Raw genomic sequence first — 16,435 nt, 5'->3', positions numbered from 1 at the left:
GTAGGACCAAAGCTACCTAGCACACTCCACACTACCCGATAGATATCTAAGACACTCGAAGCAACCACTTAGTACTTACAATGGCAAGAGCAATTGTAATGATATTACTCATGGCCATTGTGCTTGTTGCCACTACGCCGACGACACACGCCATGGACATCACAAATAGTGATTTGGCATCTGAGGAGTCCCTATGGGCACTATACGAGCGATGGTGCAAGCGTCACAATGTGGGACGCGACCTCAGCGACAAGGCCCGGCGCTTCAAAGTGTTCAAGGAGAACACTCGCATTATCCATGAATTCAACCAAGGTGACGCACCCTACAAGCTGAGCCTCAACCTCTTCGGTGACATGACTGATGAAGAGGTCGACCACATGTACGGTCGCTGCTCCAACATTAGGCCGGACAGCGGGAAGCGGAGGCAAGACCAGTTCACACACGGAGTTGTTGTCGCGCGTGACAACTTACCAATGTATGTGGACTGGCGCATGACAGGCTATGACCAACGCCCGTCGGCGGTGACAAGCGTGAAGATACAAGGAGATTGTGGGGGCTTGTTGGGCTTTTGCGGCGGCAGCAGCAGTGGAGGGCATCAACTCCATCAAGACGAGGAACCTGGTGTCATTGTCTGCACAACAGCTCATAGACTGCGACGAGGGAAGTACTGGTTGTGTTGGCGGCGGCGCACTAGTAGCCTTAAAGTTCATTTATAATCACGGCGGCATCACCACAGAGGCTAACTACCCATATGTTGCCTATAAGCATAGCTACTGCTTGGCGTCGAAACGTCACCCTGTCGTCACCATCGATGGCATCAAAGAGGTGCCGAAAAAGGATGAGGTGGCATTGATGCAAGCGGTGGCAGCCCAACCCGTTGTTGTGGTGGTTGACCCAAACGCCTTCAGGCGCTATGGAGGAGGCGTCTTTGTGGGTCCATGTGGTACGGATCAGACCCACTCAATGTTGGTGGTGGGGTACGGCACCACCGATGACCATGACCCTAAGAGACGCATAGATTACTGGATCATAAAGAACTCATGGGGGGCAAAATGGGGTGAAAATGGTTACATCCGCATGGCACGTGGAGCCGGTCCTTCCAAGGAGGGCCTATGTGGCATCCTGATGCAAGCGTTTTACCCAGTGAAAAATTAGTATGAAACGTGGGAATGATATCATGAAAATAATTTAATGGCAGTCTATCTGAAAAAGCAAACTAATGCACATGTATCCAACGACGTCTTCTTTCATTTGATTCATCACTACCTCAACTACTACTACTGCTATTGATTGTATTTTCTGATTTCTCTCTATCTTTCTTCTTATATTTGATTTCACTACTATTACTTATAAAATCACGAGTTTGGTGAATCCAAATGAACTGAGCCATCCAACTACCTATATACAGTGTCTCACCCTACACCAATGATGTATCCATCACATAATCATAATTTGGAAATATGTTAATTACACGGACCACAATTTTAAAAAGAAATTAATTTGCAGTAAGCACAACTAATCTTGGAATCAACATTATTTGCAGATAATCATGGGAATAATATAGGAATAGGAAAATGATAGGAAGTGAGATGACATGCATTTCAAATCATATAGAGAAAGAGATGCCATTTGATGCGTAGATAGGGATTTTTTAATTGAGTTTAGGCCAATATTTTTTTCCTTTGAAATATGAATGATTGATTCCTATCCCACATAAGAATAGAGATACATTCCTAAAAATCAAAGGGCTCCAAATGAATTTTTGCTACAAAGGGCACCAGACGGGCAACGTGCCGTCTGGGCACTTATATGGAGGTACCCTGCACCAAATCAAGCTAGGACGGCTGTTTGGCTAAGGTCTGGCCCTGCTAATGTACCCGAACTTTGTTTGGAGGAGCTTCCTCCAGCTTGAGCAATGAAATCCCTTTTAACCCCGCAAAAAAAAAATCCTACAATACTCCTATGAACCAAAGGTGATTGATTGGGCCTTCTGCCATGTGAAGCCCACGAACGGAACGACTAACCCTAACATTCCATCTCTCTGTGTTTTGTTAGCAGTCTCAGGCGAGCAGTCACCGCCGCCGCCGCAGCCGGCAGTAGCTCGCTGATCGACTCGCTTGCCGGTTGCAGTGATGGAGAGAAGGAGAAGCAAATGTTGCCGCTTCAGTCCCCCATATCTCTCCTCTTACACGACTCGGGACCTCTGCGACGGCGTCCGCCCTTGGTCTGCTCGCCGTCATCACGGTATCTCCATGCCCGAGGCTTCACCCATAGACAATGTACCAGGTGCGCAGGAATACCGATGCAGGGAGGCCGAGGGTCTTCATACAAATTCCAGGTAAAATCACATGCCTTCTGTTGCAGAAGCTGTGTTGATACTATGTTGGTGGAGATGAGAAAGTAGTGCAAGATGCATCCGTACAAGCTCCTTCTCAGTGGCGGTGACGGCAGCAAGAAGCGCCATATTTTCCGTGCCCACCTCCTTCCTCTAGTGGTGTCGTCTTTGCCCGCCAAAACCCAGACCTAGAATTTTGCAGTTAATTTGTAATTGGATTGGTTATGTGATTATGACTGAAGCGCCGAATGGTGCGTTGTAATCGGCCGGGTGACGGGAATCTTTTCCCTACAGAGAAATTTTGTGTTTTGTCCAAATGATAAGTGTCATACTTGCGGAACGAAGCACTCTAGACCTGACGTATTTTGCTTGTAAAAAACAAAAACCAATTTGTCCCCAAATTGACAATTCAAACACTTGAAAAGGTGTACCAAAGAACAACATTAAATTTGCTACTTGTACAACACAGGAACAAAATCCCTCCAATACAAACGTTATCATGCTATAAACGTAGCAACAGTAGTGCATCTACATCATATAGAACAACTCATCTAACAACATCCACCCGCTCCATGACTGAAAGAATGCCTCGAGATCGACACGAAGAAGCCCACCCTCCGCTCCGAAGAACACGACCATGGACTGATCTCCCCAAGGTCGCTGCTGTCTGGTTGAAGACGATCGATGTCCTTCCACAGCTCTCAAAACACCCAATTAAAATTCTGCCCCCAAGCCTCAAGCACCTCTGCGCACCAGGAACCAGCAGGTGTTCGATGGCTTCGCCCCATTGATCTCTCGCTCCCTTAAGCGAGAAAAAGCTTTGCACCCGATGGGAGTCTCTCAAGAAGAGGGTCTCTAACCATACCAAGTGCATCACTATTGAGTTCTGGCTTTACTTCATCTGGATACCAAGCATCAGTCAGTCTTTGAGTTGTATCCACAGTCACAACCTGTAACGCAGGGGCATTCTCCACAAGGTGCATAAGGAATTGAACTTGGCCTCTCGCCCCTCTGAAACCCGAGCCATGGATCAGTGGCGGAGCTTGACAAAAACCTTTGGGGGGGGGGGGGGGGGGGGCAAAGACAATTTTTTTAACCAACTACAACAAACCAAAACATTTCGAAAAGGTGCCATAGCACCCGGGTGCCCCGACACCCCCTAATCCGTGCGTTGAGGGAGTTCAAGATTCGTGCAGTTGAATAGTCAGTAGCAGTCAATTGCGGTGTCAGGTTAATTTAGCAGGCAATTTGCAGACATGCATGACTGGGACTTGGTTGTAGTCTACAGTGTAGGCCTGGCACTAGGATGCACGGGTAAGCTAGTGTTTGCCCTGGCATGAGCCTAGATGGGCCATCGGTTGAAAAGACAACACATATGCGGTGTATCTCATGCAGACCATACGACGTAACGTGCTGGTCAGACCATCAGGGAGCCCTAGGGAGTTCACATGGCAGTTTCTATAGCTTCTTGGTTTATCTTCTGTCAGTGTGGATGGGACAACTCATTTTAAACGGTGCATGCTGCATGCGTATTGAGTAGGCTGCATCCACTTGGCCCCGCCTTCCTGTGGCTGCATGTGCTCCCCAACAAGCCAACATGCAGAAGTTTTTTTAAGGACTCAGATTGTTTATGTAAAGAGCTGGCATCTCCTATACATATCTGTGGGTAGCATTTTTGTGAAATACTAGAGTACACGCATTGGTCACAGAAGATCTTAGCGAATAGTAAAAAGTAAATAGCCTTTTTTTACTTAGCTCCTGTTGCTTGAGACACACACGCTAGCAGTGTAGCCATTCATTGTTTCTTTTTTATGACACTTTTCCTTTCCCACTGCTCTACGGATCCAAGACAATGTGGGATGTATATAAACCAATTGGGTAAAATATAGGTCTCAGCTATAAGGATATGCTCTAGAAAAACAAAAAGACTAGGAGCTAGCTCGACTGTCTATCTTGCGTGAGGCAACACCATTTGACCAACCTAAGAAGCGGGGAATACATCCAGACGTAAGTGAATATCACTGGTAAAAAAACTTGAGACTTTCTGTTCCTGCTACACTAAATGTTCATGATCCAGGTACATGTATGCTCCGACCTGTTCCGGTACAGCTAACGAGAACCACCTCACGACAGTACCAAGTACAACTAATCATTGTGCTGTGCCTGACACAGCACCAAAATGGATGGACGATTGATGTACCAGCACAGAGATGACTTATTTTTTAATTTTCACCTTCACAAGGCAATTCATAGACCTGTCATATTGGCCTATTCCACTTCACACATTTGAACTATTCCCACATCGCGATTGTCACTGTCCTCGCCGCACCAACAGTGGAATCAAACATATGAGATAAGTATATTAAAGTAATACTTTTTGAGGGTCCTACTGGCTGTTACTCTATCTGAGGTGCACCGAATATACAACTCCATAGGGAATACTCCTGGCTGCTAGAGTGTACAGCGAATAAGAATATCCCTTTTTTATGTGCATTCTGCCGCATATCTCACAGGAGGTTGTAGCCAAAAGTCTGAGTTCCAAAACGACGGGATGTTTGGGTACGTATTTGCAATTGCCGGCCGATGCAAATAAATTCAGATATGTATTTATATGTATCGGTTCGTGTATTTGAGTATAAGAAATAAGAATTTGTTCAATTAATGTTAGTCATGGTCTATTACAGGAAAACAAAAAATTTACTTATTTGCAATTATATTTTAAATTTTCCCCCGAAATGTAGACTTATATGATTGGATAATGGGTACGTATTTACACTTGCCAATCGGCATACGGGCATTTTTTTTGCATGGTTTATCTTCTTTTTTTTGCATGGCGGCATACGGGTATTCAAGTATGTATTTATATGTAAAGGTTTGGGTATTTGAGTATAAAAGACAATGTTTTTTAAATGCATTAGTCAAAGCATTGAAGCCTAGGTGAAGTTAGACCATTTTCAAGACTAAATGTACGTACACAAAATGAATGTTTCCAAGCGATACCGAAACAATAGCTGCGAACCGAGTTTTGATGATAGAGATATGTGGGCTGATACATACAAATACGTACACAAGTATACTTGAGCATTGATTGGCAAGTGCAAATACGTATCAAAATGTATGCATCGCTGATACATACAATATGTGCCCATGCATAGACCTTAAGCACGGGTGCCGGAGGAGAAGCGACTGGGGTGCTAGAGTCCTACGCGGCTATCGTATGCATGATGAATAACAGCTCTGACGATTGCGATGATACTCACTATACCGCTGCAAGAGCATTAATCTCATGGCACCATTACAAGCTGGGTGCTCGTCCCGATCTCAAGTGAGGGGACATATAACTAAATGTACCTTGTATAAGTATACCGTTGTCCATATAATGTACCACATACAAGCATATCATTGTAGTGGCGGAATGTACAAAGTCCAATTATTGTGCGCTAATTGTACCAGGTACATGTATACCTAAATGTACCTGATATAAGTATACGGTTGTCCATATAATATACCATATATAAAAGTATCATTGTGGCGACTGAATGTACCAAGTCTAATTAATATGTGTTGATTGTACCAGGTACATGTATTCCTAAATGTACTTGGTACAATTATACATTTGTCCATATAATGTACCATATACAAGAGTATCATTATGGCCGCTGAATATACCAAGACCAATTACTGGGCACTGATTGTACCAGGTACAAGTATGCCTAAATGTACTTGGTACAAGTATACAGTTGTTCATATAATTTACTACGTACAAAATTATCATTGTAGCGGCCGAATGTATAAAGTCCAATTACTGTGTGCTCATTGTATCCGGTAATACGCATACCTAAATGTACCTGGTACAATTATACGGTTGTCCATATAATTTACCACGAACAAGAGTATCATTGTGGCGGCTAAATGTACCAAGTCCAATTCCTGTGCGCTAATTGTACCAGGTACAGGTACGCCTAAATGTACCTGGTACAAATATATGATTATGCATATAATGTACCACATATAAGAGTATCATTGTGGCGGCTGAATGTACCAAGTCCAATAACTATGTGTTGATTGTACCAGGTACATGTATGTTCGTGATGGGTTAATGTACCAGGCACAAGTTACGAGTGATAGTCAATATTACTACCAATATTACAACCCACCATAGTGCATATCTTTCGAGTAGTCGGCAGAGTCATCGAAACGTAGAGCTTGTATACTTACTCCATATCTGAATCTAATTTTTCAGATAGGAAGGGACAACAAAACTTAGCACTGGCAATCCATGTTGTGGATCTCTACAAGGATGTGTTCGCTCCCCCCGCCCCACCCCCCATGTGAACCCCATCCATCTCACCGCTAACAAAGAAGGCATCGTCCATTTCAACCGAGGCCGACAACGATTCGACGATCAGATGGGCGATTCAAGACCATTTTTTAGCCAATGCACGCGACGGAAGAGAACATACGTGACTCACCGCAGCTCCCAGGAGAGCTTGCAACTTGCTTGAGACACGGAGGATTGAAGGATGATAAAGTCGACATGTCTATTCAGTTGTTTGAAACACTGACTGGCATGTATTTATATTTTCTTTATAACACGCATACATGTTAACTCAATGTCCTTCTCTCCCTCTTTTCACTAGGAGGAATCAGCTTAAGATGAACAATGTCGGACCTTCGTTTCAAATAGGTCCAAGACTCCCAGGCTTAGCGAACGGCTACACATTTTCCAACTTGCACGGGACGACATCTTAGTCGATAGATTTAGACTAGTCGGAGTGAGATCTGCTAACCGCCATGCTGGGGAAGACGGAGATCGCTTGACGGGAGTTTGGGGGTGGAGTGGAGTGAAGTGAACCCGAGTGGAGTGACTAGAGTTTGGTCCCAAGAACACATGGAGATGAATATATGTGTGATAGGATGGGCCAGCGTGAGTCGGGTCTGACATGACGGCCGCACCGAGTCGGGCTCATGCCTTCCTATATTTTTCCCACATTTGGGCTGGATATAAGAGGTGTCTTTCAGCCCGAGCGTTTGAGGGGGTTTGATGTGCCCAGTTTGGGTCGGGTTTTCTTGACCAATCAGTGACCGCGTCGTCCGTCCAGATATATGAGGGGGGTTTGAAGCACCCGACTGTAGATGCTCGTAGACCACTTTCTGCGAACATAACAATCTGTTGAATATGATAATGGTCATACCTGACCGCTCAGTGTATTGTTGTACACTGTCGGAGACATTGTTCATAAAACTCAATGCCGCAACATTAATCTCGACTGATATATAGTGTGTCCTTGAGCTGTCAAAGGGCTTCTTAGCGACAACAATTAGGTCACCATGTTGGTGTTAGGTTCTAAGCTGTCAAATATCTTGTTGCATGCCCACCTGAACAATTTGCATGAATGTATCAGGTATAACTATACTGTTATCAACTTAATGTGCCAGGTACAAGTATGCATGAATGTACCAGGTACAAATATATGGTTGTCCACTTAATATACCAGGTACAAGTATGAATAAATGTACCAGGTAAAAAATATACGGTTGTCCATTTAATGTACTAGGTACAAGAGTATCCTTGTGGTGGCCAAATGTACCAAGTACAATTACTGTGCGTTGATTGTACCATGTACATGTATGTTTGTAATGGATAATGTACCAGGTACAAGTTACGAGTAACGACCAATATCCGCCCAACATGGTGCACCTCATCCGAGCAGCCCTCCTTGCCGGAAGAGTCAACGGACCACTCAAGTGCTTGTATATTTACCCTACATGTGAATCCATTGTTTCATAGAGGAAGAGACAACAAAATTTAGCACGAGCAATCCAATTAACACTTGCCGGACATGGTGACTATCATATGGGCGAATGGTATCTTTGTGGTGGATGGAGGAGTGGTCTGGACTGGCGGAGGAGGAGAAGCATCATGGATCCTGGGTGTACCGATGTAGGTGATGGAGTCACGAAGTTCAAGTATGGGCGGGGTGGTCAGGGTGTTGGAATGGCGGTCGCCGACGAGACAGAAAATAGATGCATATAAAGTTGTATTAATGGATGTGCAAGGGTCCGGGGTGCGCTTTTAAGCACGGGCCTTAAGCACGAGGTTTGGACAAGAACCAACCGGGGTGCCGGAGTCCTCCGTACGCATGATGAATAAAAACTCCGACGACTGTGATGATACTCACTATACGGCTGTAAGAGCATCAATCTCATGGCACCATTACAAGTTGGGTGCTCGTCCCGATCTCAAGGGAGGAGATAAGCTTGTGTTCGCGACATATGAGCGTGCACAATGAGAGTTGTCCGTGTTCGACGTGGACGGATGCGAGAAGCTCGTGAATGTTATTGGGGAAGTGTATGAAGGAAGTACCACGGTCGTATGAGTTGTAGGATGCTCATAGGAAAAAAATCTCCATTTTTGATTGATTATGTCAGTACTATTATTATCTTCGATTTTGTACGGTGGATTCGTCTGAATGTACGAGTTATAAGTATGTCTGAATGTATTAGGTACAAGTATATGGTTGTCCACTTAATGTACCAGGTACATATATGCCTAAATATACCTGGTACAAGTATATGGTTGTCTATATAATGTACCACATATAAGAGTATCATTGTGGCGTCCAAATGTACCAAGGCCATTTACTATGGGCTGGTTGTACCAAGTACATGTGTGTTTTTGAGATTCTATAAGACTTAGCGCACAAGACAAAGACTCCTATAATTCTAGGCTGCCGGTACATTATATAAACCGAGGCTAGATTTGTCAATGGATCATCTTATATTCAGTAGAATTTCATACAACAAGGCTTTTGCCCTTGAGATAAAAGGGAAGGGGGAGTGGGGGAACCAGATAATATCAACGTGTACAAAGAGGTGATACGACGGCGCGGGGGCCTGCTGATTTGCTTGTCTAAGGGATGCGTTCCTAGGGTTCTTCTTGCTCCAAGATGGTATTCTACTAGATGCCGACCCTCTTTGATCTGGCCATTGACGAGTTTCGGAATGCTCCGTCGAAGATCTCCACTGGGTGTTTGATGCCTGTAGATTTCTGGGATGGAAGGGATTCGGTCGTGTGCACCCCTATTTCAGCCTGAGTGGCTTCAGGAGGGTGTGATGCGAAGCTTCGTTGTATGTTGACATTATGGGACATGTCGGTATTTTGATTTCCCTAGTGAAGACAGTGGCGGAGAACGTCATGATGGTTGCAATCTGAGGCCTAGTAAGAGCGGATTGAGTCTTCAAGGCAATGAGGACTTCGTCCACCCCGAGCGAGGCCGACAACGATCCGACCACTGTATGGGCGATTCCAGACCGTTTTCTGCCAATGCACGGGACGAAGGAGAACGTATGTAACTCGCCACAGCTCCCAAGAGAGGTTGCGACTTGCTCGAGACATGGAGGTTGAAAGGATTATCTTGACGGACGCAAGCCTCTTGGATTAGCAAGCAAAGTTCAAGCGGCGCGTTGTGTAAGGGGGGCGCCGGGGTGGATTCACCATGCCTATTTTGTGCCGATAGGCGGACGTACGGGCGTCTAGTTTGAAATTCGCTAAATAGTTAACCCCGTCTTGTCCAATCACGTTGCACTGGTATTGAACATGCGCAGATACCGAAACTCGACGTGCACGGCGCTCTTGACCAGCGCGTCGCTTTAATGTCGGCTCCAGTAAAATATCATGTCGCACCTACATGTATGCGGTGCTGAAACTCTATAGTGGCGCTAACCGACATTAATGTGCGACAACTTCTTCTCCTGGGGGAGCACGCGGACGCTAGCACATGAGAGGCTTTGGATAGGTTCGAGCTATCAGACGTTTACGCAACAGTGATTCCGACGTCCCTCTTGTCTTACTTCCAGGTCTCTAGATAGAAGTCGTGTGGACATAGGAGATGTTTCAAGGGTCCCATTTAAAAATTCCCTAAAGCCATGTAGAGAAATCTATGAAACACAAAAATATTGTTCATATTGTCCCAGGAATAGGTTGGACTGTAACATTGTCCCGGGAACAGCAGTAGCACTTGTACCATGTACGTATGCCCCTAGCAAGAGTTTGAGGTACACCATGATGACAACATGCCGGTCGGTGTTCCAGGTACATGTCCTGGCCATGCTGTGGTGTGGTAGCGCGTCCCAGGTGCATGTTCATCGCACCGTGCCACACTACTTGCTGCTAACCACGGCGGGGCCCATATGAGCCACTTGATCTGTTGAGTATTTAATTTGGTGTTGCCATTCTGATGTCCAGTCTTCTTTGCCGGCACGTGGCCGTTCTTTGTTATCGTATCTCCGTGTAAATAAATGCGCCTTGAGAGTAAACCGTGGCAGGCTTATAATCGGAGGAATTAGTCAATGATCCAAACTGGAATGTAGTGATCGACTGATCGTGGTGATATTTGAAATATGGGGCAAATACATCTCAATTGACAAAAGATTTTAATTCTTTTAAAAAGAGTCAAAACTTTCTTAAACCTTTTCTGACAAACACGGCCTAGCGTCTTACTCGTGTAAAAAGGTTCGTGGACTAATGACTCTCGTGCTTTCCTCGTGAAATAAGAAAAAGCACAAGTCCAAAAGATGTGAATAATAACCCTTATATAGTATTATCAATTTTGGTTTTTTCATCCAGAATACCACGGTAGTCATTCTTTTGCGGATCTTTCGTGTGGCGGAGCCGTATCCACGCCTTGCACTCTGTTTTGTAGGGATTTTTTTCTTTCTATTTGTCTAGTTTACCTTGCACACCACAAGCACAAAGAGACAACGACAAAGCTAATGTCTACAATATAATTGCCAAGCGATTTCCAAGCACGAAAGAATCCAAACGCTTTTAAGATGGCCCCTCTTTCCGCCTATGATGTAAGAGGAGTATTTGATCTCAACCGGTCAACAGCAAGTCTGGACATGTAAACTTTCTCAACTATGGCAATTATTTTGCTAAAAGGAAATCTTTTGAATGGATCAACCATTCTTTCGCCATATCGGTATAAATTCTCATGATTCGTCACATACATCAGACTTATTTTTGGAAGAAGAAAATATATTCTTCCATAGAGACCTATCATTTCTTGAAAGTATAATTAATTGCCATTCTCCAAGAACCATCATATACAAAATTTCTTTTTCACACTTTAAATTATCATATATTATTTGTATCGGCTCAAGAAATGATCATCGAAAAAGGTTGGGAAAATAAAGTAAAAGAATGTTAGTAGTTTGACAAATATGCTATCCGGTTTACATGTATGTATTTTACGAACCTTTTGGCATTTAATCAAAATGGGCAAGAAAAATAGAGCTCAATTTGTGAGGATGTAACAGAGCTAAAAGTGGAAGATAAACAGGTTGCAAGTAGTATAATGATATTTCTTTCCTTGTATTGTCTGACTTTAAGATGTAATCATTTACTAGTTCCTTATTTATGTAAAGTGCAAAGTCTATATTGACCTTGTAAAGGAATTAACAGATTCTTACCTCCCAAGAGGTAAGACACATTCCACCCATTCGAATGGGAAAAATTGACGGCTCATATTAACTTGGACCATCTTAATTTTTTTTGAAATATGGACCATCTTAAATTTGCTCATCACGAAATGGGGCAACAAGATGTATTTCTACTGAACCTTCAAGCATGACGCTATGTATCTGACCTGGCACTAGCAAACAATTTCGTACATCAGCTGGTAATGCCGCCCATCTCCCCATCTGGATTTTCCACGAAGAATTCCGAATCCATTCTCCCAAGCGTATAGGTTATACTGTTCGTACACTTCTTGGCATGAATCAAACGACATGCCATCTACAGGAGCAAAAGTGTCTGGTGCGTGCTTGCCTTCATACTTTAGGAGATATCTTTCAATCGAGCTCAGTTTGCTCGGGGTTGCTCTGGCTGCAAGTCCATTATGAATCCAGTACCTGGACCAAGAAAACTGCGGTGAGTTTTTGTCGAAATATTCTTCAAAAATGGTTGACGCCAGTGGGGAAGAGATAATCGCATTTATAATATGTAGTGTCTACGCGGCGACAACTTAATCATATTCAGTGTCGTGCGCTGTTTTTTCAGAAACATGAAACAAGATTTGTCTGAATAAGAGTTACAGATGCTCACATGTGTTCCAACCTCCCGTTGCCTGATACGTCCTAGTGTTCGAATCTCCGGCCGCCGTTCTGTGCATCACCGCCAGGGACGCCATGCGGGAAGAGATCAGACACGCCACCATCTACCACTTCAGATCTGAAAAGGGGTTGGGGGAGGGTGCACAGGATATGAACAGATGAATAAGGAGTGGTACGAATAGAGGTGCTTCACCGCTAGAATCAATGGAGTATATGTACACTAACCAGGGGATTGCTTCAGTTTCCAGATCTGGGACGATTGATCCCAGAATTTCTAGACCATGAACAGCCGCAGGTTCCTCTACCTGGTTGGAATCAATGTGTCCCATGCCATGATGCCATCTCGGCCGATCTGCTTGGATTCCATTGGCACCCACGACGGGTGGTATGTTTCTCTGCAAGGGGTTCGAGACGAACGCAGGCTTGGGGGTGAGGTCTTGTCGTTGGTTTGAAACACGGGCCGACATGTCTATCATCTTTTTCGATGGGATGCAACCATCTCAATATCCATGTGGACTGGCTGGTGACAGAGGCTACGGATTCTGCCTATGATAAACAGTAGCGGCCCAGATGCGTTTCACATAATTTCAGTCTACTGCGCTTACTATTCACCTAGCCTACAAATCCAAACCGTGGTGCAGAGACCCGCACATATCCCAATGAGCCGCGTACTGCTTGGATGGTCATGATAACCGGGTGTCTAGGCACCCGGGACCTAAAAATCGTAACTCAAAACATTTACCTTCTTCCAGTTATCAAAACCATGCACTGTGAATACATCAGAGTCTCCTTTTGATGAGAAATTTCTGCTAGAAACGAAGCAAAATAAACAATATGCACGATGACTATCCTCTGAGTACTCTAGCCATGATGGGAATTTTTCAAACCACTTATATTGGAAGCAACCCTGATGGCCCTTTTTACCAGAAGCTTTATACTCCTTCAGTTTTGGTTGCATAGGACCTAGCAACAAATATGATGTCCGCACGCTATCTCTTTGATTTGGTGGGTATTGCCAAATTTGTGGTTGCAATGCAGGATCTCCCTCCAAGAATTCCATACCTCGCAACACAACAGGAAGAGGAACTGGATTATTTGTTTGAGGCTCTTCATCTTGATTTTCATGTTGTTGTTCCAATTCAAGAAGCAGAGGTAAAGGTTGCGCTGGTGGAGGATCTTCTGCTACTGCATCTTGTTGATCTGTCCTTTGTCTTTTGAAGTACGACTGAATGTTGCTGCTGCTGCCATTAACCATGGTCACTTGATCAATCTTATCCCGTTTTGAGATCAAATACAAATTTGTGATGCAAAACACAAAAAATCCACAATTAGACCAGATGAATAGGCATACTTAATTGCTAAATTACTAATCAAACTCCTATAGGTAGCAACAAAAATTCCAATGTTTGGTGCTGCCCCTGTTTCCTCAATTTCACTATCCTACTCGTACAGATCACGCGGACGGCCGGACGGAGGATCCAAATTCCTAGTGTCCAATAGTTTAAGGTGGGCGCAGCCACATGAGCACTTACAAATCCGCGGGAGGACCGGAGGAGTGGCCGGCCGGCCGGCCGTCCGATGTGGACGACCACCAGACCCGCGAGGCCAGTGGCGAAGAGCAGCCGACGCCCGACGACGATGCCCTTGTTCCTCCCTCCTCTGCGCTGGGATGTTCGACGGCGGCACACGCAGATCAGGGCGAGCTTCTAGTTAGCGCAGGCGCATCGAGCGAGTGCGGCGGCAGCAACACTGGGCGGCACGAGCGTGGTTGGGGAATGGCCGAACGGGCAATAGAGGCAAACAGTGTGCGCGCGTGCACGATGGGCCATTAGCCCATTACTTACATTACTAATACCTAGTAAGAAAAAAAATCCTGTTTGGGCTGGGGGGGCCACGGCCCCCTCGAGCCTCCACATAGCTCCGCCGTTGACACGGATATTCTTCAGACTAGTAAAACGCCCGTGCATTGCTACGGGCTATAATGCATATGAATCAAACAGATGATTAAGGTCGTCTTCAAGGTCGAAACTCATTTCTCCTTCATACGTCATGTTTTGGTATCAAACGGGCACCCAACGGGCTGCCCAAAATTCAACCGTCTAGATAGTCCGGAACTCCGGACTCCCCCAAATCCATCCCATATATGAGGGGAAAATGTGGTTGTCTAGACTATCCGACATGTTATCTTCAATACGCAGTCCCAACACAAAAACCACATCCCATGATGCACCCTTCCCTTTTCCTGCGAGTAAGGAGCCCCAACCACAATAAGGAGCCCCAACCCCCATCCCACTCACTCTCAACCCCCACTCTTATCACAAAATCCACTAACTCATGTTCTAAGTGAGCCAGTGATCGGCGTGGCCGTGGCAGGGCAGCAACAAGGGACAAGAGCAGAAACGGCCTTCAAATGTTATTCACCACATGCCTATAGCAATTTTTTATATAAAAATATAATGCTAACTCAACATGCACGCAATAAAAAAATGAATTACATATCACAATGAAAAGTATTTGACGACTGAAAGGAAACAAATACTATTCTTTGATGTTGTCTTCTCTATTTTAGTAAGCAACAAAAGTAAGTACATGAGTCATCCCCAACAAATGCTTCAACAAAGTAGGCAGTAGCAACAAAACTCAGAAACTAACCAATTGCTAGCACTATAGTGTATGGCGTGTGTAATACATTATATCATATTATAACATTTGCATGAATTACCACATGAATTAAACATCAAGTAAATTTGCATACTAAAATTATATCTCCACACACAATTTCATCCAGAACAAAACAGGCATATATAGCCATTTGAGGGCATATGTTCTTGGAGGAATAAGTGTACGACATGACTGAATACGACCTAGATATTTACCCTTTAGCTTACATACCTTGTCCTTCATTGTTGTATCTAACACTATCTCTTATGAGAAAAAATCCATTGGAGAACATGACATTCAAGCATAACATCATAGTCCATGTGCATAAGCGCACATGCAATTTTCCACAATGCCATGACGAACAAAGAGCAGCTCTTCACTATTGTCATCTTCCCTGTGGTCCAGCTCTTCCTCGCATGGTTGTACTTAGTTTCACTACCACAATGCTTCTCATCTTAATAGGGACAATACATAACACTTGCATATTTGTCCAAATACAATCAAGAAACTTGATACACTCTTCTATTGGAAGCTGCAACATAGTTCTTTCTCTAACATTAAAACAAATGTAGCAAAATGTTCTAGTAAAAACATTAGTAGGTACATTTTCTTCTAAAATTTGATGATATAGCACACAGAAGCATCAGTAAAAACATTAGTAGGTACATTTTCTAAAATTTGATGATATAGCACACAAAAGCATTATGGAGGTAAATACTCGTAATAGGTGAAATACACAGTATTCCTGGTCTTTGAAATTTGAAACACATATCCGTTGTTATTTTCAATAAAATTAAAGGTTTAAGACATTTATCATGACTCGCAAGTTCTGTATCAGTTTTATGCATCCTCATTGTTACAGCTCAAGGAACACATTAATATTTGCAATAAATGAAATACATGTTATTCCAAGTCTTTGAACTTTGATACACATGTTGCACTGTACTTTTCAATCAAAGAACGAATACATGTTCTTAAAAATACAAGAAAACAGAATATTGTGCAAGGATTGATGAAGAGGATGGTTATCACTAAATTAATAGAGGCAACAAATAAAGCAAGCATGCTACACGAGCAATTGGGAAATCAATCAGAACAGACAAAAAACATTACAGTATTATTTAGACTGGAAAGTTACATGCGGTAACGAAATAGTATTTACATGGATATAAAGAAACATGTGGGAAAATTGAGTATTCCATCTATAAATAAATATAAGAGCGGTTAGATCACTACTTTAGACCGACACCTCCATAGACCGACACACGGCCCGGAGCATCGCGCAGCCGCCGGCGAACTCCGCCACCGCCGGCACGCCTCCGG

General features: G+C 43.9%; 1 long non-coding RNA gene and 1 pseudogene across 1 annotated transcript; one reads left to right on the top strand and one right to left on the bottom strand.

Moving 5' to 3' along the window:
- The first annotated feature begins 113 nt into the window (after positions 1-113).
- On the top strand, positions 114-1,155 carry LOC123138714 (ervatamin-C-like; annotated as a pseudogene).
- A 10,691-nt stretch (positions 1,156-11,846) lies between these two features.
- On the bottom strand, positions 11,847-14,703 carry LOC123133295 (uncharacterized). Its single transcript, XR_006465212.1, has 3 exons — positions 12,677-14,703; positions 12,444-12,569; positions 11,847-12,250 (listed from the first exon to the last, which is right to left on the bottom strand). It is a non-coding gene; the product is annotated as an uncharacterized lncRNA (long non-coding RNA).
- Between the last annotated feature and the right edge of the window lie 1,732 nt (positions 14,704-16,435).

Source organism: Triticum aestivum, chromosome 6B (genome assembly GCF_018294505.1).
Source record: "Triticum aestivum cultivar Chinese Spring chromosome 6B, IWGSC CS RefSeq v2.1, whole genome shotgun sequence".
NCBI classification, from domain to species: domain Eukaryota; kingdom Viridiplantae; phylum Streptophyta; class Magnoliopsida; order Poales; family Poaceae; genus Triticum; species Triticum aestivum.
This window is presented reverse-complemented; position numbering and strand designations above follow the sequence as displayed.